Genomic DNA, 22,402 nt, shown 5'->3' on the forward strand with positions numbered 1-22,402 from the left:
CCAATACAGAAACTGGTTTCCAGTGTAAATGCAATGTTTTGCTTGACTGTGTAATGGCAGCACAGCACCCAGGCCAAGGAATATAAGAATCTCATTGAACTACACTCGCATTCCATTGGTTGTGAGTCCTCGCTCTAATGGGGCTGGCTAGGGGTGATGAGATACAAGACTCATCTCTTGGTTAAGCCGAGCTTCCCTTGTGTCACCGAGTCTACCTCATTAAGCACACAACCCCACAAGCCATCAGCATAGAGCTGACCTTCACCTGTTGCCCCTGGTGCAGTCAGAGAGGGGAGTTTGCTCCTGGAGTGAGCTGGTGCTTGAGCCCTGGTCTAATGGCGCGTCCCTGGGCTAGCTGTCTATATGGAGAGCCTGCCATAGCCCTGGTCTAATGGCGCGTCCCTGGGCTAGCTCTCTATCTGGAGAGCCTGCCATAGCCCTGGTCTAATGGCGCGTCCCTGGGCTAGCTGTCTATATGGAGAGCCTGCCATAGCCCGAGAGCGCCAGGAGCAGGGACTCTGAATCTCCAGGTAGCTAACAAGGTGCTTCCCCCTGTGGGCATTTGATTAGTACTCGATGCTGGCTTCTCTTCTTCTCCCACACAGACCTCAACATTCCGTCAGCCAAGGAGTCAGCGCTACCCTGGTCCTCCTCCTCCTCCAACCTCAGCTTCAGATAAGGCTTCAGAAACAGGAGCGGAGCGTGTCTTCCCACATTTGGCCCTGTTTGCAACTTCACGTGTTGATTGGAGCACCTGGCTGGAAACCATGGTGATGGGTGCCATAGAAATAGAGGAGCAGGGAGGTGGAACGGAGAAAGGGCGGGCCCAGAACATGTGAGTGTGGGAGCAGCGCTTCTGTGACACCGAGGTTGATTTCAGAGCTGGCGGGATTACTGTGCAGGTCCTCTCTGCACCACCTGTCTCTCCCTGGAAACACAGATGTTGTCTGCTTCCTTAGGCCCTTATGCTCTTGGGGTCTCGAGAGGAGTAGAAATGTTGCATTCAGCGTATAAAGATGCACATCATCATAACTACTTCTTCTGCTTCTCCTTCTTAAAGACTTTTTAAAACATTTATTTGAAAGGCAGAGTTGCAGAGAAAGAGAGGGAGAGACGGAGAGAGAGGTCTTGCATCCACTGCTTCACTCCCCAATGGATGCGATGGCCAGGGCTGTGTCAGGTTGAAGCCAGGAGCCTGGTGCTTCCTCTGGATCCTCCACATGGGTGGGTGCTGGGACCTGAGCACTTGGACCATCTTCTGCTGCTTTCCCAGGTACATTAGCAGGGAGCTGGATTGGAAGTGGAGTAGCCAGGACTCGAAGCACCACCCATATGGGATGCAGGCATCACAGGCTTAACCCACTGCACCCTGACGTCAGCCCCTAACTTTACGTCTTGAGACAAAGGCAAACATAAGCCAAAAATGAATTCTACTTTCAAGCAGGCCACTGTTTAGACAGTCCTTGCCAGCGCTGGTGAACTCTTCTGCTCTCAGCTTACCGTGCCTGCGGGAACCCAAACGCTGCTCCTGAGAGCGGCCGTGCAGCTGCCTCACCTCCTCAGAGAGACAGACTGGGCCCAGCGCAACACGAAATGGAATTCCCTCCTCACTTGTGACTCCTCTTCGGGCACATCTGATGGAGCCAATGGGCCTCCTGCCTGGCCTGCAGCCTCCTGTTTCTGGACCTTTGCCTCTGCGTCCCTCTGCCTCCTGCCCAACCCTTAACCTTTCCTTTGCCAAGTCTAAACGGTTTTTTGAGGCCAGTTCAAATGTCCCCCCCACCTCTAGTCTTCCCTGCTCCCCATTATTGGAAGTTGGGAAATGATCTCTCCGTCAGATCACCTGTGACACCATCAGTTTGAGTGAGGGTCTGGGGGTGAGGACCCAAAGGCTCTTGACTCAGAGAGCCACCCGGTGGTCCCCAGCAGCTGGGAGCCCCAGGTTATGGAGGGAGTCAGAACTGGCCCTGTGTGCTGTGGTGTAACAGGCTAAGCTGCCACCTGTGACACACGCATCCCATGTGTGTGCCGGTTCAAGTCCCAGCTGCTCCGCTTCTGATCTAGATCCCTACTAATGGACCTGGGAAAGCAGTAGAAGATGGCCCAAGTCCTTGGACCCCTGCAACCATGTGCAAGACCCAGAAAAAGCTCCTGGCTCCTAGCTTTGGTATGGCCCATCCCTGGCCATTGTGGCCTTCTGGAGAGTGAACCAGTAGTTGGAAGATCTCTCTGTCTCTCTCTCCTTTTCTCTCTATAACACTGCCTTTCAAATAAATAAATGAATCTTTAAAAACATATAGCCCTATGATGCCTGATCCCTTGGGACATGGAGCAGGGCAAGAGGATGGGAGGGAGGGAGGTGGTGGGGAAGGGCCCCATGGCGAGGCAGGCAGGACCCAGCACCGCTGGCCTGTGTTCTCCACTTGTGAAGGGTGTGGGAGACGGATTCATGCCACCTCGTTCTCCTACCTGAGGCAACACCTTCCCTAGCCTCTCCCTCTTCCAGCCCAGCACACCTTGGAGGGGCTGGCCTCAGAGAGGGGGAGGGGAGGGGCAAGAAAATCAAGTCTAAGTTAGATTCACAGATTCTGTGCAAAGGGAGGCGATGAGCCTTGTAGGCTTAGGAGTCACAGAATTGAGCCTTAAACAGGAAACCAGCAAAGGTGTTTGGACTAAGGGACCCTCTGGAAAAAGAGGGGTGGACCAGTCTGGACTAATCAGGGCGATACGATTCATCTCCCAGCTAACTGAGATGATTCAATAATCTGTTTCAAGTTATTTTCGTCCTTGGATTGTCTCTCTCTTTTTAAAAAATTGTGGTAAAAATACACATAAATATGAATTCATCTGAAACATTTAGACATCTTAAACACTTCTGAATGTACAGATCAGTAGTATATGTTGGCAGCGACTAAGATCTGGAATGTTTCCTCTTTCACAATCCATTACCCAGGATCTAACCACTGCCCTCCCCACGCCCACCGCCACCACGGGATCTCCGGCCATGAATTTGATTAGATCTTCTCTGTCAGTGCAATCACATTGGATTTGTCTTTTGGGGCTGGCTTGTGTCACTTGGCCTCAAGTCCTCGAGGTTCAGCCACGTTGTACGTAGCAGCTCCTTACAGAGAATTTCCTTCTTAAGGCTGACGGGCGTCCCCTTCCACGGGTCCGCCACAGCTTGTTAACCCGCTCCTCTGGTGCTGGGCTCCGGGCTGCCTCCCCGCTTGGCTGCTATGCACACGGGTGAGCAGAGCTCCTCGGCTGGTACCCACAGGTGCGACTGCTACGTCGGATGGGATTCCCTTTTTCATTCTTTTAAGGATTCTCTCCACTGTTTCTATGACGATTTTACAGAACTCCCAAGTGCTGGTTCACGCCCCCAGAGCCCATAGCAGCTGTGATTGGGCCGGGCTGATGCCAGGAGCTGGGAACTCCATCCTGCTCGGACTTGAGCTTGAACCAGCGCTGCTGCCTCCCAGGGTGTGCATTAACAGGAAGCTGGAATCGGAAGTCGATCTGGAACTTGAACCCAGGAACTCCCACGGGACGTGGTGTTGCACCCACGCACCAGGTGCCCACTCTGAGGCAGGCTGCTTCTGCTGAGGTGAGATTTCAGTTTGGAGGGCCGGGCAGACCCCAAGTGGAAGTGCAGGCTGGGTGGCTGGCTGTGGTGCCCTTCACCCCTCTCTCCCCCTCCCCCACCTGTTCCTTTCTGCTCAGACCACCAGGTCCCTCACGTGGGGCTCTCATACATGGGTCTAACATTGGGTGACCCAGGTTCGTTCTCAGACACCGCTGGGTGACACGCTGGGCTGGGGGTGACAAAGCCTCACCCTCAGTGAGTGCCTTCCTGCAGGGCAGAGAAAAACCTCAGAAACTCCAGTTTAGGATGAGGGGTGTGCCCTCAGGTGATGGCTACCAGCAGAAAGAAAGAAGACACAGAAGGGCTTCCCACCTGGGCCAAGGGAGGAAGGAAGCCTTCCTGGAGGAGGCGTCTGAAGGTCACTGGACTCCTGGTGTGGTCTGCCTTCAGGGCAGCCTTGTGCTTCTCTGTGCCTGACGTTGGGAATCACCTTCCAGACTTCTCCAGAAGAGGGCGCTTCACTGCCGAAGGGGCAGGGACGTAACCATCCATTGTGTGATTTTCTCACTGACTTGTTCACTCCTTAAAGGTGCAGAAGTAGTTCTGGGAGGTCTACTGGAGGATCCGAATGAACTTTATTCTCTTGCACAACTAAAAGAAGCCATACACGTGCCTGACACATTGATTCTAAAGAGTAAATGCTAAAAGTCAGACTTACTGTCTTTAGTGACACAGTGTTTCCACTGTGCCAGGCACTACTGGATGCACTTCGTGTCTTTAACGTAATTGTTCCTCACACCATCCTGGCCCAAGGCCACTGAGTAGAAAGTGGCTGGTGTTGTGACATCGCAGGTAAAGCCGCTGCCTGTGACACCAGCATCCCAGCTGCTCCATTTTCAATCCAGCTTCGCGCCAGTGTGCCTGGGAAAGCAGTGGAAGATGGCCCAAGTGCTTGGGTCCCTGCACCCATGTGGGAGACCTGGAAGAAGCTCCTGGCTCCTGGCTTTAGCCTGGCCCAGCCCAGGTCCACTGGCGCCATTTGGGCCATTTGTGGAGTGAACCAGTGGATGGAAGACTCCTTTGTCTCTCTCTGCCTTTCCCTCCCTCTCTGTAACTCTGCCTTTCAAATAAATAAGATAAATCTTAATAATAATGATGATAATAAAAAGCAAGTGGGAGAGCTGGAATTCCAACTGGAGGCCGGGCTCCACAGCCTGTGCCCTCTTTGCCCCCATGGCCTGATTTAACATGGACAAGAAGATTGTTCCAGTTCAAGCCACTGGATCAAACAGAGCACTGGCTTAAAGCTCATTCCCCTAAGGCTCCAGTTCCTCTCTGGTACCTTCTGAAAGCTTCACTGTTGACTTGGGTGATCCTTGTAGAACTTAGTGGCCCAGAGCCCTAGAGGTGCCTGGTGGAGGCTATTCGTCATGATACAACTTCTGTTGCCAGATGCCTAGGAATCCCCCTTAAAAAAAAAACAAACCTGAAAATAAAATATAAAATACATAAATATATGCACCTAGGGGGAAAAACCCCACTGTAACTGAAGAAGAATTAAAATAAGAGAAAATACAGCCACAATATTCAATAAGATGTAACAACAAATCATAACCATGATACTAATTATTCAAGCTATATAACTCTAAAATCATCCACAAGTTAATAATAATTCCTTAATTTCCTCTATACTGGAGTTCAGTGTTCTGATTATTTCACAAGACTCTTCCACAGCTGTAATTTGGTCGTAGGTCTCTTAAGTTTGAAGCCATGAAAGGTGATTTTCCACGTAGATTTTGTGCATTTTATTTGTTGAAGAAACTGGGTCATTTGTCCTATAGGATAACTATGAGAATTGACAAATATGGTTTCAGATTTCTCTCTAGTTCTCTCTGTCCCCGGGCCCTCTCTCTCTGGGGAATGTTCAGTCAAAAGACTGTATTTGAAAGTTGCTTGAAATAATTCTTCTTTAAGCCGACGAAATCAACTTGATGTACTGTTAGCGTCAGTTGTCTCAGTTTGTTTTTGACCAAAGGGGATTGCCTTTTCTACATATGGCTCTGTTTTTCAGTACCCTAACATTTACATGGCTGAAAGTAACAAGTATAAAAAAGCACAGAACTGCTGGCTTCCTTGTCCATACCCTTCCCCATTCAATGGTCATCCTCTTCCTCACCTTGGAGATAATTTCGTTTGTTAGTTTTTGTTTCACCCTCTTGTTTCTATGCACGTATACTCATATTTCTCTTCTCTTTCCGACAGAACAAGGTTGCTCACTATACTTACTCTTCTGACTTTGTATTTCTTATTTGTGCAGCTGAAGGTACCCCTTTCTTTAAACAAATTTTTTGTATCAACTTCATTTATTTGAAAGGGGGAGAAGGAGGGAGAGCGAGCGAGCTAGCTGTCATCTCTCAGCTCACTCCCCAGATGCTCACAATGGCCAGGGCTGAGCTTGGGCTGAAACCGGAGCCGGGAGCCGACAACCCAATCCAGGTCTCCCACAGAGTAACAAGAACCCAACAACTTGAGCCATCACCTGCCACCTTCAAGTGTGTGTTTCAGCAGGAAGCTGGAATTGGGAATAGAGCCAGGACTCACACCCAGGCACTCTGAGGCATTCTTTAACTTCTTTAACTATTGAAGATATCAGCCCTTTGCCTATGACACAATTTACAATTATTTTTCCTAGCTTTTTAATTTGCTTTTTCATTTTTTTTTGCAACCTAAAAATATTTATTCATGGAAACTATGTTGATTGTTTAAAACTATATAAAAAGATAAGACAAGCATGCATTTATAGAACTGCATGTCAGGCCAGAGGCCTGCAGAGGGCATTCCCAGCCGACCTCATTTGTCCATGAGGGCGCATGCAGCCCTCTCCCAGATGCACATACTCACATACTTGTCCAGCATGGCGACCCTCTGCCTCTTGCTGTTTTCCTCTGCTGCGAATGTGCATACCCAGCTGTCTGCCTCTAGAACAGACATTCACCTGCTTCATCCCCCTGCCACAGCAGGAGGAAGAGGGCCATGTAGGTGGCTGATTTAGTCAGTTCTTCAGGGAAAGTTTCCTGGCGGCCCTCACCCGTCATCATCATATCTGGAGTCAGATGAGTTTCCAGAGCCTCTTCCCCTCTTCACATCTTGCTGAAGCAGAGTTTTCTAACACAAAACCATAAACTCCACTCGTCCCCGGAAGAACTCTGCTATCAAAGAGAATCTCCACGGGCACAGACTTCAGCTGTCCGACACTTGTCCTTTGAGTTGCAGACCATCCCGCCTCCTGCTCCACGCTTCCCAGTGACTGGCTTGCCTTTTGATTTTACTTAGGATGCTTTCGTATTGTAGTGGAGCCAAATGTGTTCATCTTTGATGAGTTATGGAGTTTATGAGCTATAATTAGGAAAGATTTTGTCTCTCCTTGGTTATAATGTATTTCACTCATTTTTCTATGCTATTTATATGGTTTCATTTTTTACATTTAGATCTTTGATCCATTTGGAATTATCCTGGTGTTCAGTATGAGGAACTGATCCAATTTTTTTTCTTTTCCATATGGCTACCCAATCGTACTATATCTCAATAAAGTTGTTGTAAAAATCTATGTACAGCCGGCGCCGCGGCTCACTAGGCTAATCCTCCATCTGCGATGCCGGCACACCGGGTTCTAGTCCCAGTCGGGGCGCTGGATTCTGTCCCAGTTGCCCCTCTTCCAGGCCAACTCTCTGCTGTGGCCTGGGAGTGCAGTGGAGGATGGCCCAAGTGCTTGGGCCCTGTACCCACATGGGAGACCAGGAGAAGCACCTGGCTCCTTGGCTTCAGATCAGCGCGGTGCACCGGCCGCAGTGGCCATTGGAGGGTGAACCAACGGTAAAGGAAGACCTTTCTCTCTCTCTCACTGTCCACTCTGCCTGTCAAAAAATTTAAAAAAAAATCTATGTACATAAAAATTTGGGGATATATCCTAAAACTTCAACATTGGCTAACTGCGGATGGGATAATGAATGCCTTGGATTTTCTGTTTTCCCCACCTATGTGAGTAGTTATGCTCTGTCAGGGCTGGCCATTTGTTTCTGAGAGGAGGTAACGCAGGCCCACTAAAGCATGTTTATAAAGGAGTGTGTCTGTAATGCATACATAGGTAGTCAAAGAAGCACGCACCTGTTGGCTGTGCTCATGGATGTGTGCTGTGTGCTGGAGGAAATAATAATAAAAACCGCACAAGCATCGGACAGACACAGCTAAAAAGTCAAGTCTGTGAGCTGACATTTGGCTTAGTGGTTACTGATGGAACAAGGACATAAGCCTCAGCCATTCTCGCTCATTGTCCAAAAGATAAACAATGGAATGATTCCTTGCCCTTGAGTCTCAACTAGGATTCACACCCTATTGCCTTCATACCCCAAATTCTTTTCCAGGTTTCCAAGGCCCGGCCCAGTTCCAGGAATTCACCTCCACCTGCTACCCCCTACCCCCACCCCCACCCCTAGTCCTAAAATATAAAAAGGCCCAGCCCCTGGGGGTCGGGCCTTCTGCCACGTGTTCCATCACATGCACGCGGGCAGGTGGTCACCACTTCCGCAAATGTATTTTCTCTGAATCAATTCGGCCTGGCTGTAGATTTGCACACTGTTTCTTCTCTATTCTGCGCCTCTTTTCCTGAGTTATGATGCCCGTGAAGACCCGCCGTGTCCCACATCAGAGCACCTGGATTCGACTCCTGACTTCAGCCTTCTGTTAATGCAGACCCTGGAAGAAAACAGTGATGGCTCAAGTCATCAGGTCCCTGTCACCTATGTGGGAGACTTGGATTAAGTTACTGGCTTTTCTAGCTTCGGTCCAGCCCAGACCTGGCCATTGTGGGCATTTGGAGAGTGAACCAGTGGTTGGGAGGTTGTTCTCTGCCTACCTCTCAAAAAAAATTTTTTTTAAGTTAAAAGTCAACTCACCTTGAAGGGAGTAGAGGTCATGGAAAGAGCCTAATGAGTGGAGCAGAGAGGGAAGACAAAGGATTCACAGCAGGTCCAGATCTCTCCAGCCTGGGCAAGCTGGGAGGCTTCAGGGAGGAGGTGACTTCCAGTTAATTCTTAAAAGACAAACCGGATTTGGACCAACAGGGAGAAAACAGGCGCATGCAAGCAAGGACAGTGTTGTGACCAGAGGCCACTGGGAGGCTCTGAGGGTGTCTGCAGCACTGGATAGGCAAGGCAGGCCGCAGGGCATCTGGCACTGCGCCGAGCCAAGCTGCGGGCTCCCGCTTGGCGGTGACGCCATCTTCAGTTGCCGCTGTCCTGCGCTCCCTGCCTCGCAGGGCCCGCGCAGGGCAAACTGCCGGCTGGGAAGGGAGCCTGCTGAGCAGCTGTTCCGGGGGCACACCCTCCGCTTCCGGGTTCTCACGGTGGCTTTTATACGGGTCCGGAGGGCATCACGGGAAAGGGGGCGTGTCTGACCTGCCAGCCTTCCTGTGGCCGCCACAGCCTCATTCCTCCCGGTGGTGAAGTAGACCGAGGCCCCCAAGCCTCTATAGGTGTAGCCATCAGCTGTGTGGGATTTAGGCCCCCTAACCTTGTCCATTCTGCTTTTGAAGACCATAATTAGGCCCCTTGTTGGCCTCGCTGTCCATTGAGGTACTAAGTCCACCTAGAGGCCTCCTTTGAGTCCGCACAATGAAAACACACCTGTTCCCAGGTGAGGCTCCTCTATCAAGAACTGGCTTTTAGGCCCAAGGAGGCTGCGTTGCCTGCAGAGGACGGGCAGAGGCCACTGCGATCTGGGCCTCGCTCCCCTGCCACCAGTCCCCAGGGGAGTCGGCAGGCGCCATCTCACGTGCAGAGGATGTCTTTCTGTCCGAGGCTGAGCTGTCTCCTTCCTCCATGGACCTGCACCACGTCCTCCCCGAAATAAGTGACCCAGCCTCCTTGCGGAGTGACCTACCCGGAAACCACGCCTTCCTGGGCTCAGCACGGGAACTGGGCCAGTGCATAAGGGAGAGCCGCGGCACTGTGAGGTAAGCAGGGCACCCGTGGCTGGTCAGGAGCCAAGTCATCAGTGTCTCTGCTGATTTCCCTTTGGAACCGTCAGGAACTGTTTTGTTCTCACCTTTAATGCTCTCTTTTGCATCTTGTAATCCATTTGATAACCAAGATGGCAGCACACCAAAGCAGGCACTGGGACTTCCCACAACCTTTTCAGATTTCTCTCCCTGTTTTGTCCTTGGGCAGCCATCCTCAGGTCCAAATCTTCAGGATGCTTCCTTATCTCATTTATTGCTGGGGAAGATTTTAGCCAAGGTCCTACCTATAGTTCTTTGTGTCTCACTATCTCAGCAGCCAAGTGATAGCAAACTAATTTACTAATGTTTTCAAGCCAAATGAAAAGAGACCAGAAGGTACTCCAGGTTTTCTGTTGGGTTTCCAAAGAGATCTAGACATACCATCTCTGACTTTGTGATTCTTTTTTAAATATTTATTTTACTGATTTGAAAGGCAGAGTTACACAGAGAGAGGGAGAGACAGAGAAAGAGTTCTTCCATCTACTGGTTCACTATTCAAATGGCTCTGATGGCCAGAGCTGGGCCAGGATGAAGCCAGGAATCAAGGGCTTTAAGTGGGTCTCTCTTGTGGACGGCAGGGACCCATGCAGCCATATGCTGCTCCTTTCTCAGGCACATTAGCAGGGAGCAGGATTGAAAGTGGAGCAGCCGGGACATGAACTGACACTCACATGGGTTGCAGGTGATGCTTTAACCCACTGCTCCACAATCCCGGTCCCTGACTTTTTTATTTTGATGTTGGAAATGGCTCATAAAAGGGGAGATTGTTTTGGGCCATTGGGTTTTCCAAGTGCTCTCATATTACACTGGATATCACTGAATAAATAAAAAACAAAAATTAGGAGATGATCATCACGCTTAAGAACAATAAACTGAGGTCAGTGGTTGGGACCAATACTATAATCAAGAATGACATAACCAAGATGATATGATGATACCTATGTAGTGACATATGAAGGTTCCTTTTACCTCCCATTGCAATTAGTCGTGAAGAGTATCTTTCAATCTAATGTTTCTGTGATGTACAACTTCTGATAAGTCATAGTTTATTAATTGCTTTTATTTATTTTAGAAGATGAGGGGGGAGATACAGAGAGACAGGGAGAGCTCGCTCACATCTGCTGGTTCACTCCCTGAACGGCCAGAGCTGGCAGCACAGCTGGGAGCTGGGAACTTAATCCGGGTCTCCCATGTGGGTGGCAGGAACGCAATTATTTGAGCCATCACCACCGTCTCCCAGTGTGTGTGCTGACAGGAAGCTGGAGTCGGGAATCGGAGCTGAGCATTGGACCCAGGCCCTCTGGTGTGAATGTGGGTGTCCCAAGCGCTACACTACACACCCGCTCCAAGCCATAGTTTCTTTCTCAAAAGTATAGAGTAGAGGGCTTCAAAGCCTGGGCCTGGAACCAGCAACACGGGGACTTGGTGGAAAGGCCAATTCAAGCCTCAGACCTGTTGCAGCAGCAACTCTGGAGTGGGGCTCGTACTGTGTGCTACTCTAGCTTACTCTAAGCCCTCGGCAGTTGTGAGGCATACTCAAGTTCGAGAATCACTCTTAATAGTCCATTGCTTGGTCCAGCTCTGAGTGCTGGCCTACCTCTTTTCTCCAAGAGAAAATAAAATTCTAGGCAATCTTGTCTCTTTTATAATCAACGTGTCTTGTTTTGCCTGGAGTAGTGAGTTGAGGTGCGGAGGAGGCACCCAGCCTTAGGGAGAGCAAGGGGAAGCCTTGGGAGGCACTTGTTTGGCCTTGCTGCAAGCGGAAGGTGCACCTGGGATTAAGTCTTGCCGAATCTGGAAGCATGGTCACCCATGGTGCCCATGAGACCTGGGCCCTGCCATCTCAGGAACAGGCTCATAGCCTCATCTACCTCTCATTCATTTGCGGGCTGAGAAGACGCGTGGGAACGTCTCTTATGGATATGTGGTCTGATTTTAAAGTAGATCAGAAACAGCACTCATCCTCACAGGAAGGTCTACTAGGGCACTGAGAGGTGAGAAATGAGAGAAAACCTGGGCAAGATTCTGCCAAGAAGAGAGTGCTTAGCATCATAGCAGTTTCACTGAGCGCTTCTTGCCCTCTGCCGCGCCAGCTGGGGAAGCCTGGGGTATGCCCACTTCCTCACGACAGTGCTGCCAGGAGGGCCTGTCATCTGTAGATTGTAGGGAGAGTGAGGCTTGGAAAGGTCATGTCAGCCACCTGCCAGGAAGGGACAGAAATGGCACTTAAACCGGGCAGTCTCAAGGGTCCATGTGTCTAACCACCAAGCCAGGCTCCTTTCTGGGGCTCCAATGGCTCAGAGTCGTTCACGGTTTCCCAAGAAATCTCAGCTTCTCTGGTCCCTCTTCTCCCTTCGTGTCCTTCTCTCCTCTTCCTTCTCTAGCCTCTTCCCTGGTTTCTTGGCAATCTTTTCTCCATCTTAATGGACCTCTCTGTTCCCAGAGATTTCCATGGGTTGCTTTTTGCCTGGCTCATCTGTAATTGACGCTCAGAAATCACAGAAACATTTTGTGCGCTCTCAGCCTTAAAAAGCAATAGGTTTTGGGGCTGGCACTATGGCTCACTTGGTTAATCCTCCGCCTGCAGCACCGGCATCCCATATGGGTGCCGGGTTCTAGTCCTGGTTGCTCCTCTTCCAGTCCAACTCTCTGCTGTGGCCTGGGAATGCAGTGGAGGATGGCCCAAGTGCTTGGGCGCCTACACCCACTTGGCAGACCAGAAGGAAGCACCTGGCTCCTGGCTTTGGCTTGGCATAGCTCCGGCTGTAGTGGCCATTTTGGGGGTGAACCAACGGAAGGAAGACCTTTTAAAAAAATAAATAATAAAAAAGCAATAGGTTTTGAATAATATTTATGCACTGAGTAGCCAGCAAATGGGATCCTCTTCGATACTGACGCTGTTGGACTGAGGTGGATGTCATAAGTAAACCAGTGGTTTAGGGAGCCCCAGAGCCACAGTTCCCAAGTGAATTCTGATGAGTGGCCCTGTCCCCAAGGAGGGAGGGACATGCATAGACCCTGAGCCTGGCCTTTTCAACTCTTCTCTTCTGCTCTTATTCTGAATGCCCAGGAAGAAGGGCTGTGACATTGGTCTTTCTAAGAGGTCCCCAGTAATGCTTCAGATGAGGTTTGTTTGGGAAATACTGGACTTGAAGGGGTAAATAGCTGGTTTTCTGAATTTTTTTTCAACTCACCTATTTTAGAAGCTCCTGCTGGACACCCTGAGGCTGGGGGCCCCAGGACTGAAATTTTCAAAGCATTGCTCCAGAGCAGATGCATTCAAACTTGAGCAAGTACCAGAATCAGCCCAAAGGGGAGCCGGCATTTGGCCCAGTGGTTAAGACATGGCTTCAGACATCCATATCCCATGTCAGAGTACCTGGGTCTGAATTCTGGCTCTGCTCCTAGTTCCAGCTTTTTGCTAATGTTTTTCTTGGGAGGAAGAAGTGATGCCTTCCGGCTGCTCCTCTTCCAGTCCAGCTCTCTGCTGTGGCCCGGGAAGGTAGTGGAGGATGGCCCAAGTGCTTGGGCCCTGCACCCACATGGGAGACCAGGAGGAAGCGCCTGGCTCCTGGCTTTGGATCAATGCAGCACGCTGGCCATAGCAGCCATTTGCTGTGTGAACCAGCGGAAGGAAGATCTTGCTCACTGTCTCTCACTGTCTAACTCTGCCTGTCAAAAAGAAGGAGAAGGGGGAGGGGGAGGGGGAGGAGAAGGAGAAGAAGGAGTGCTCAAGTAGTTGGGTCTCTGACACCAACACAGGAGACCTAAACTGAGTTCCAGGCTTCTGGCTTGAGCCTGGCCCAGTCCTGACTGTTGTAGGCATTTGGAAAGTGAATCAGTGAATGAGAATAGTCCTTCTCTCTCCCTTTCAAATAAATGAAAACAAAACAACAACAACAAAAGAAACCCACCCACCCCTGCTGAAAGCCTCCTTCAAGCAAAGGCTGTAGGCTCCATTCCCAGAGTTTCCAGTCCAGTTGGCGTGGGTTGAAGTTGGGAATCAGCCCCTGGTGATGCTGATATTGCCAACCAAGCAGCCACATCTCAAAACCCGCTGGGGTAGGTCATGCTGTTGTACTGAAGAGTAGACTGGCCCTCAGCCCGGACCGGAGAGCTTTCTTCACTTGGAGCTAAGCAGCACTAACAGTAACAGCTGACGTGCCAGGGCTTCCTCCTAAGTCATCGGCTTCCTTAACTAGCACAGAGCTCTGTGCTGCGGGATAAAGTAAGTGTTATTTACTGTGAAACCGGGTGTTGGGAAGCGTGGGTCCCACGATGCCACTTACAACGCGGGCACTAACTCTGTGACCAACCACAGTGCAGCCAATTACCTTTCTCTGGATTGATCTCCAGATGGACATCTTGAGAAGAGGAGAGGACAAATTTAGACACATTCAGAAGAAGTCGAAAGCTCAGGGTCCAGATGCCGGCCGCCAGGCTCAGTCTGAGTGGAGGTGGAGGATGTGTTTCCGGGGGTGGGTTGCCACTCCTCTACAGGGCTACAGCCTCCCCTTGCTCATCTGTGAGACGCAGAGATTGGCTGGGAGGGGCTCCAACTTCACTTGTAGCTGGAAGATTGCAGGGTTTCAACTCTACCTTGATACTCCTTCTCCTGTGTGTGTGTGTGTGTGTATGTGTGTGTGTGTGTTTAAGTATTTTCATTTATAAGGTGAGAGCTCTGTCCCAAGGGTAACAAAGACTGGGGTGGTGCCTGGAGGGCCACTACAGCACCAGCCTCAACCTCGGGGCAATTCTTGGTTGTTGGAGAGGGGTATAGCAATCAGTGGGCTATCATTAGAATACACAAAATACAAACAGCTGGGACAACTCAATTTGCAGTGTTTGGGGAATGGTTGATAGTAGAGTGTTAGCCATGATCAATTATAAGGCAACTGACAGTCAATTATGTTGTAATTATCTCTTGGCTCACCCACTGCTTATATAAGGTACATGAGGTAGGGGCATCTTTGTGTTTTCACTAATGATATCCCACTGTTTATATTAGAATATTTATATTAGGTATTTAGAAATTTTTAAAATTATTGAATAACATTGATAGTAGAAATGGGTTAAATTAAAAATGCGTCTTCTGTCGAGTAGCTGTCTAGCCCTGACTGAGACCTATTAAGACACTTGTGTTTCACACTGGAGCTCTTGAGTTCAATTCCCAACTCTGGCTCCTGGCTCCAGCTTCCTGCCAATGCAGACCCTAGGAGGCAGCAGCGTTGATTCAAATCATTTCGTCCCTGCCACCCACATGGGAGACCTGGATTGTGTGTTGGCTCCTGGCTTTTGCTGCAGCAATTCTGGGCATTTGGGGAGTGAATCAGTAGTTGGAGAAGGGAAGTAAATGTCCTCTTTCTCTCTCTCTCTCTCTCTTTTCCTCTCATGCAAGGAAAAAAAAAACACCTGTCATCTTCTGGATAAATTGGTTTAAACCTAAATCTACTTTTTTTTTTTCTTTTTTGACAGGCAGAATGGACAGTGAGAGAGAGAGAGACAGAGAGAAAGGTCTTCTTTTGCCGTTGGTTCACCCTCCAATGGCCGCCGCGGGCGGCGCACTGCGCTGATCCGAAGCCAGGAGCCAGGTGCTTCTCCTGGTCTCCCATGGGGTGCGGGGCCCAAGCACTTGGGCCATCCTCCACTGCACTCCCTGGCCACAGCAGAGAGCTGGCCTGGAAGAGGGGCAACCGGGACAGAATCTGGCGCCCCGACCGGGACTAGAACCTGGTGTGCCAGCGCCGCAAGGCAGAGGATTGGCCTAGTGATCTGCGGCGCCGGCCTTAAACCTAAATCTACTTTGTAACAAAATGGGTATCAATATGTTAATAAATGAATGACTAAGTAAACCAATGATCAAAACAGCAAGAAGTGGGCATTGTGGCACAGTGGGTTAAGCTGCCATTTGGGATGCTTGCATCCCATATCTGAATGCCTGGGACTGAGCCTTCTCCCCTTCTGATGCAGCTTCGGGTTAAGTACCTGAGAAGGCAGCAGCAGATGGTCCAAGTACTTGGGTTCCTGCCACCACATGGCAGACCTGGATGGAGTTTCCAGCTCCTGGTTTCAGCTGGGCCCAGCCCCAGCTGTTGTGGCCGTTTGGGGAACGAACCAGCAGATGGAAGATTCCCACCTCTCTCTTTCTCACTCTGCCTTTCCAGTAAATAAATAAATGCACCTTAAAAAGAAAACAGTAGGTAAAACAAATACACCAGTAGCCCCTTTGGCTTATCCTAGTCGCATGAGGCGGTGGGCATTGCCTGCTCTGAGGAGCATTTTGGGCTAAATTTTAGACATCTAAAGCGGATCAGCTCAATTTTGATGGAGACCAAAGGAACGAGATTGAGGTCATTGGCTGACTCACACAGGAACCACTTAGTGGTGCTCCACCTTGCAGCCCAGGCTGCAGTGTGGAACCAGACCCAAATCAAACAGGCCCTGAAAAATGATGGTGTGGGCAACGTTTGAGTTCTCAGGGGTCCTGAGTTTTCTCCCTCCCTACAAGGGCTGAAGCCAGTCTCTGGGTCCCAGGGGCATAGTCCCATTTGGCTTCCCCCGAGGACTGACCAAGTCGCACGTTTCAGCTCTCCTCTGGGTTTTCTTCTTCCCATGGAATCCTGCTGCACTCTAGGGACAGTGGGTAGGACCCAATTCGCCTGGTTGAAAGGAGCAGCCTCCAAATGACGAAGACTCTCATGGTAAGAATGTCAGACATACCTGACAGCCAGAGGAAAAGATATTTCTGGGGAGGTGCAAGGCCAGTTCCTTCCTTCTGGGGTCAGTTGTTTATTTGCTAGACAGCAGTTCAAGTGCTGTGGAAGATAAACACAGGCACAGACACTTTCACCCCTAGAACCTTACAGGTTACCGGAGGGAGCAATACAAAGGCACACTCAGGGACAGGTGTTGCGATGCAGCGGGTTAAGCTGCTGCTTGGGATGGCCACATCCCATATTGGAGTTCTGGTTCAAGTCTCAGCTATTCTGCTTCTGATCTAGCTTCCTGCTATTGCATCTGGGAGGCGGTGGATGATGGCCCAAGGACTTGGGTTCCTGCCACCCATGTGGAAGACCTGGAGGGAGTTCCTGGCTCCCGGCTTTGGTCTGGCCCATGTCTGGTACTTGGGGAGTGAACCAGTGGATGGATGATCTCTCCCTCTCTGTCTCTTTCTGTGTCTCAATCTCCCTCCTTCCATCCTTCTCTCTCTCCCTTTCTCTCTGTCACTCTTTCAAATTAGTAAGCAAATCTTAAAGAATCCCCCCCCCCCAAAAATGCATAGGTAATTATAATAAAGACAATAAAAAACAAGAACAATCATTTTGTGTTTAAAAAATGATTTGCTGATTTCCATAAAATGCTTCTTTTGGCCTCTTTCCTTCCCAAATCACCTTGCTTTCCTCTTTACCATTATCTGATTGCACTTCCAACATCAGACATCACACAGAATGGCAGTTCCTACAGAAAGCAAAAAACAATGGCTTTTCAGTCAGTTCTTGTTAGTAGGAAAACTCTAGAGGCAGGAAGGGGCATGTGGGCCAATGACCTCCTGCTCCTGGCAAATGAGATAAATACTTTACCCTCTGCACAGGAGAGATCAGGATTTCCCTGGAACCAGCCTAAAGTTGCATGGGCTGTCCCGAGGCCTGGGCCTAGGTTGTCAGGAAGAGTGATGAGCTGCGGGCCCCGGGTCAGCAAAGGCTCCCAGCAAGGGTACACACAGCTTCTTAGCCCTGCACACGTGCACCCTGCAGGGACTTCAGGAAGTCCTGGTGCTTCCTGGAACCTCAGTTTATTCACCTGCAGTGTTGACGTCATTGCTGTTCTACCCACCGCTCAGGATTGTCGTCTAAGAGTAAGTTGAGTTCCTGCACATGCACACAATGCTGAGCTTGTGGCTGCCTCTTATTTCCAGGAACTCACGTTTCTTATTTCACTGGAGGAGAAGTGACATCGGTGAGTACTTTAATTATCCCGTTAACTAGAGAAGTGTCTCATCGTGTTTTCCCCACGATCCTTTCTGGGACTTGAAACAGCCTTCCTGAGCAGCCACTCTGGAGTGTGTGTGCATGATTTCATGTTAATGAAGTCAGCTCAGTAACCCCTTAAGGAAGGGAGTTTCTTCTCCCTTAGAGGAATAAACCGAAACTCAGAAGAGTTGACTATGTGATGCCTGAGTTCACATGGGGATTTGAACTCAGATCTGCCTGGCTCAAGGCACATTCGCTTTTCATGATGCCACGTTGGCTCTCAGCTTTGACGGCTGTAGAAATAACTGAGGCCTTCACACCAAGCCATCAGGGCCACGGAGAAGCAAGTAGGCCACGGAGAAGGAGAAAAGAAGTAATGAGAAGTCACCTTCCTTCAGACCCATTCTGTGGAGACAGAGATGCACACTAGCTCGTCACCTTCTCTCTCTTTCTGCAGCATCACTTGGGAGGACCCCAAAGCCAGCAGTTCACAGAACTCACCTTCCTGGCCCCACACAAGTCCCTCGAAGCTGCCTGAGAGGCCTCCAGCAATTGGACCAGACAGTTCCACTGGGGAACAGCTTGAGAGCTGCGCAGGACTAGGCGGTGGGCAGGGGCAGGCTTCTCTCTAACTCCCTTTCTCCATCCAGTGCTGCCTCCTCCTTCTGGCCTGCTTTTTTATGTCCCTGAGGTCTTTTCAAGTAGGGGGAGTGAAAGGACAGTGAGGATGTGGCCAATCAAGAAATGCTATCCTCTAATCAGGTCGGCCTGAGTCTAACCCAGCTGGCTCTGAGCCTTTTGCCTGGGGACGCTTCTGTTTTGTAACAGTACAGCTGACCTCACGCTGGGCCACTCAGTCCACATCTTTGAGCTACACAAGGGATGCAGCTATCTCCCGGGAGAACGCTGTCTTGCTGGCCAGCCACCAGAAGGGGGCGTTGCTGTTGTATATGTCGATTGGATAGCAAGAGGTTTAGGAACACCTGCTGCAATTTAAACAGAGAAATTTCACCCTTGGCATTCCCCCCTGATTTCTTGGACAGCCAAGGATAAGAGCTTGCTGGTGGATTGTCCTTGTGTACAGAGATATGAAAATTCCCTAGAAATGTGTAAAATTTAGCCTCATAGGAGAATACATTCAAGTTACTAGATAGAAGATTATTCTACAAGTCAATTGCATTTTATGCACCAACCATAGAAGACAGAAAATTTTAAAGCTAACATCTATAAGAGAAACAAAAGCACCAGGGAACCAGAAATAAATCTAATGAAATGTATGCATGATCTTCCTGAAGAAAATGATAAAGCTTTACTTATTCAGCTAATGTTTGACACATTAAGACATGTTCATGATATGAAGATCTACTGTCATAAGATTTTAGTTCTTTCCAGATTAATCTGTAAATTCAATGTGATTCCAACCAAATCCAAAGAGATTTTTTCTTCTTCTTTTTTTTTTCTGGTATTAGACATGATGATTCTAACAATGTTGTGAAAAAAAAAAGGCCAAAAATATTTAAGACATTTTGAATAACTCAAGATGAGCAACTCACCCTATAAGATTCTAAGATTTACTAAGTTAAACTAGTGGGGTATTGGCCCAGAGACGGAAAATTGGACCCATGCAACCAAATAGAGAGCCCTGATGGGTGAGCACCATGAAGGAGTACCAGAGCTGAGCACTCCTGTGCCATGGGTGTTTCCTTTCTTTTGGGCTCCCTGTTGGCCTGGCTGAGACTTTCTCAGAGCTGCTTTGCAGAAAGAAGCTCTTCCTTTCCAACCCCCCATCCCCTCTCTCTCCTTTCACAGTACTGGGGTCTGAAGGCTCTCCCCCACCTCTCCTGCTCCCTTCCCCATTATCTTTCACCAGCATTTCCCCCCAATGCTTGCACTCTAATTGTGTTTCAGAGTCTGTTTCTTGGAGAACATGAACACAGCCTCTTAATCACAAAGCATGAGTATTCAGTATATGCGTGAAAAACCACACACAGCTCAACAAAACTAGGTAAAAGATATGAACAGGCAATTCACAGAAGAAGAAAGCTAAAAGACCAATACACGAAAAGGTATGCTATCTTACTAGCAGGCAGGAAAAAGTACATTAAACCAAACATGAGATATTATGTTATACTGGTAAGATGGGTAAAAACCAAAAACATTTGCCAAAGCACCGAGGAAGAGATGGAGCAATGCATGCTGGTGATGGGAGTTTCCATCAAGACAAACATGACTGGGGAGTGATTCAGTATTTACATATCTAGAAAAGATGTGGAAGTACATGTCCATCAATTCCACGTGAGAGACTCTCTCCAGTGTGTGCGTGAAGATATACAGAAGCGTGTATCATAGAACTGTGTGAAAGAAGAAAAAACCCAGAACAGCATAAAAGTCCACCAAGAGAAAAATGGATGAATAAATTGTGAGATAAACATACACTATGTTATAGTTGTGAAAATAAATAAAGCAAAGCAAAAATTTCCACATGAAAAGGAAACAAAAGACTGACTTTTGGCTATGAAAATCCTGTAAAGCTTATGTTTAAAAAGTTAAAAGAGAGAGGAACTAGGTTGGTGAGTACTTTTTACATAATGTATATTGGCCAGGTTAACTCCTGGGGGAGACAAATTATGATTTTATAAATCCTTTGTCTACTAAAAACAGAGAAAAAAAGATTGATTTGTTAACAACCTTTTGTCACTGGCACCAACGACTGGTGAAGGTGCTAAAAGTTTGGTGGGACTCTGTTCAATATTTGCCTTGAGTAGGCCTGGCATTTGGAAGTACGCTGGGAAGGGGAGAGGGGCTTGCAGGGGGAGGGGAAAGGGATGGGAGCCTCCCCAGTGTGCACTGATCCTGGGCCCCTGCCACTCTGGCCCTATCTTCTTCATTTAGCGTTAGAATGATTGATGTCCAGCTGCTGTCCATGTGTGCTGCCCTGGAATTCTTACTGCATCTCAGGAATGTGGCTGTGGCCACTGATGACATTGCAGACAGCCGGGTACAGCCTCCCTATGTGACCTGAGAGGGGAAACCTCTCTCCTGGATCTGGCTTTGGGAAATGTCTTCTCTGCCAGGCGTCTCACCAGGGCCTTGTCCCGAGCTGCCTTCCTGACCTGGGAACAGCTGACAAGCGCCGGACTGTTTATTCTCCCCTTCCTTCCCATAGGAAGGTGTGCACTGACTTCACCACAGCCTCCGATCCAGCTAGCAATAGGTAATAAGGAAATAGTGGAAGAGAAAGAGAGAGGAAGGGAGGGAAGGAAGGATCTAGGGTCTAGGGCTGAACAAAAGCAAGCCCAATCATGTTTGACACTCAAAGAGTTTGCAGTACAAAGCATTTTCATCTTATTCAGAAAATATTTCTTGAGCCATACAATGCCCTTGGGGGACAACATGGCAGATTTGTGTCTTGTTCTAAGGAAGCCTAAAGCATAGAGAAGACAGCTTTGAACAGGCAGCTACAAATGAGGTAAGGGCGAAGAGCGGGGTGCTTGCTATGGTGCCCACCAGAGACCATTGGAGACCCAAACCTGGACACCCAAGAAGGCTTTGTGGGAGCTGACATTTCAACCAAGACCTGGAGTGCCAGGACTTAGCCAGGTGCTCTGTGTAGGGCTTAGGATGGAGTGGAGTGGAATGTGTGTGTGTGTGTGTGTGTGTGAGAGAGAGAGAGAGAGAGAGAGAGAGAGACTATAAAGAAGCAGAGAACTTTTCAGATAGAAGAAATTGCCAGGGCACAGGTTTGGTGGCCAGCAGCAAGGGCAAAAAGGAGTAGCAAGGCCAGGAATGGCTGGGAGGAGGAACTGGGCTCAGGGAGAGTGGGTAAGAGACTGGGAATGGCATCCTTTCCCTCAAGGGCTTGATGAGAAGAGGCTCCCTTTCCTTCTCTCTCTTCTTTTCTTCTTCCTCATTAAACACATTGTAGTTCCTCTGCACACCTGGGAACAAGCTGGTGACCTCCCATGGGATACGGTGGTGGCAGTGGCATTGGGATGGGAGGAGGTATGCGGTAGAGAATAAAGGCTCCCCATGATTGACTTAATGATCTTGAGATGGGAGATTATCCTAGCTTTTGTGAGTGGGATTAAGGTAATCCCAACAACCTTAAAACGTGGAAGGAGAATGGCAGGGTCGGAGATAAGGTTGGACCCGTTGCTGGATTTCAAGGCTGAGGAAGGAACCACAAGCCAAGGAACACAGGTGGCTTCTGGAAGTTGGAGAAGGCAAGGAAATGCATTTCTCCCAGAGCCTCCAGAAGTGGCGCGACCCAGTGACACCCTGGTTCTGGACTACCACCCGTTAGCACTGAAAGATAATACATTTGTCGGGGTATTTCAGATTTTTATTTTTATTTGAAAGGCGGAGAGACAGACACACACACATGTGCACACACACACAAACACACAAAGACAAAGAGCTCTTTCATCTGATAATTCACTCCCCAAATGCCTGCAACAGCTAGGATTCAGCCAGGCCAAAGCCAGGAGCCCAGCACTCAATCTTGGTCTGCCCTGTGGATGGCAGGGACTTAAGTACTTGAGCCATCATGTATTGATCCATGGGGTATACATTAGCAGGAAGCTGGCTGGGAGACAGAGGAGCCAGGACTTGAACCAGGCATTCCCATATGGGATGTTGGCAGTTGAAGTGTTGTCTTTTTTTTTTTTTTTGAAAGACATAGTTACAGGTGGAGGGGAGAAAAGAGGAGGAAGGGAGAGAGAGAAATCTTCCATCCACTGGTTTCCTCCTCAGATGGCTGCAATGGCCAGGGCTGAGCCAGTCTGAGGTCAG

This window comes from Oryctolagus cuniculus, chromosome 2 (assembly GCF_051225735.1).
Source record: "Oryctolagus cuniculus isolate XC-2025 breed Fujian yellow rabbit chromosome 2, ASM5122573v1, whole genome shotgun sequence".
NCBI classification, from domain to species: Eukaryota; Metazoa; Chordata; class Mammalia; order Lagomorpha; family Leporidae; genus Oryctolagus; species Oryctolagus cuniculus.